Source organism: Schistocerca serialis, chromosome 12 (genome assembly GCF_023864345.2).
Source record: "Schistocerca serialis cubense isolate TAMUIC-IGC-003099 chromosome 12, iqSchSeri2.2, whole genome shotgun sequence".
In the NCBI taxonomy this organism is placed as follows: Eukaryota; Metazoa; Arthropoda; class Insecta; order Orthoptera; family Acrididae; genus Schistocerca; species Schistocerca serialis.
The window spans coordinates 103034971-103036576 of record NC_064649.1 but is presented as its reverse complement, the minus strand read 5'-3'; the positions used below and the strand labels follow the sequence as shown (position 1 = coordinate 103036576).

The 1606-nt window shown below is 42.1% G+C and overlaps 1 long non-coding RNA gene across 1 annotated transcript; it reads left to right on the top strand.

Moving 5' to 3' along the window:
- The first annotated feature begins 381 nt into the window (after positions 1 to 381).
- LOC126428182 (uncharacterized) lies at positions 382 to 1125 on the top strand. Its single transcript, XR_007576788.1, has 3 exons — positions 382 to 583; positions 742 to 848; positions 1025 to 1125. It is a non-coding gene; the product is annotated as an uncharacterized LOC126428182 (long non-coding RNA).
- The last annotated feature ends 481 nt before the right edge of the window (positions 1126 to 1606 follow it).

Genomic DNA, 1606 nt, shown 5'->3' with positions numbered 1-1606 from the left:
TCCTGTCGTATGCACGAGCTTTACTCCTGAGACCTCTTGCATCAGCGATGTGGGGGTCCGGTCCCGGCGTGACGTCACAAGTGCGACGTGGAAGGCGGGCTACGCACAATAATACACACACCCCGGTCCGTCGTTGCATCAGCCAGCCCGCACTCGCCCGTCCACCGGCCAATGGCGCGCTGCCACGTCACGGGGACGCGCTCGGGGGTGGCTGGGAGCGCGCGGGAGCGGCGGCAGTAGTGATGGGCTAAACTGCGATTTTCCGATATCAGTGATTTCTGTGAATGCTACTTTTCAGTATCTGTTATTCTTAACTGTGATTTGTCGCAGTTAAGAGTCGCAGTTAAGGAACCTAAGTCGCGTATCCCTCCGCCACTGCTACTTCTGCTACTTCCGCGATTTCTGCGACTTCTGCTACTTCTGCGATTTCTGCTACTTCTGTGACTTCTGCTACTTCTGCGATTTCTGTGACTTCTACTACTTCTGCGATTTCTGTGACTCCTGCGATTGCTGCGACGTACCACCGTATGAAAAAGTTACATCTGTCCACACAGAAAATTGCATCTCAACAAACCTGTCATTGGTAAGTATGTTTTACGTTTATTCTTCCGTTGGCTTTAATTTTGTATTAAAGAAACAACTGTGAAAATATTAATAGTGTAATTAATATGCAAGTAGCCGCACAGTACCGTAATAGTTCGTGTTTAGAAAATGAATTCTAACATATTGTTATGTTCATAGGTACCTGAACTACATTTCAGTCACTCAGTAAAGTGATAATTCAAAATATCATTGTCAACAGATCTGAAGAAATTGCCAGTCTTTAGACCGTTTTCGTCAGACGACAGGTTAGTTTCTAAGCGTTTTGATGGACTTAATTACTTCAGTGAGATCGTTCTTGCGAATGTGATATAGCAAATATTAGCAAATGTGATATAGCAAATATTAGCAATCTACTCTGTCAATTATATTGCTAGTAATTAGTGACAGCAAAAATTGTTTAATAATCCTTGTGTTTTTGCAGACGCAGTTCTGACTGATTACTGGTTGCTGTACATATCTATCCACATCAAGGCTGTTGAGAGAGACTCGTGAAGATTCAAGACAGCTCTTAAAGGATTTGCAGTTTAAAAGTGAAATAATTATGAAATAAGTGTATGACTGATTAAAGTGTTTTATTGAAGTTGTTGTGCGATTTTAAAGGAATAATAAATGTTAAATACATTGAGTGAATAATAAAAATCTCATTTTCCACATGTTAAGCCGTCCTATACCCGTAATTTTCCGCCACTTATTTATTGGTAAACACTTGTTGGAGAGTGACATGCCGCCCCCCCCCCCCCTTTCTCCACAATCTTGGTGTGACACTGACCTGTAACATATCCCGAAGTCTACAATATGCATTTTGAGGCTGTTGATATGAAAGTGGGAAGTACAGATCTTCCAGTTAAATCAGGAATAGCTTAAGTGCATTACTTGAAAGTGACACAGGAAAAGCTTACTTATGTAGGTGGTAGTGATGTCGGCAAAAAGTTCTTGTGTGTGAAGTTGCCATGTAGAACACCAGGTGTAAAACTTTTCTCCCGAGTCTTGAACTGTGAGGCAT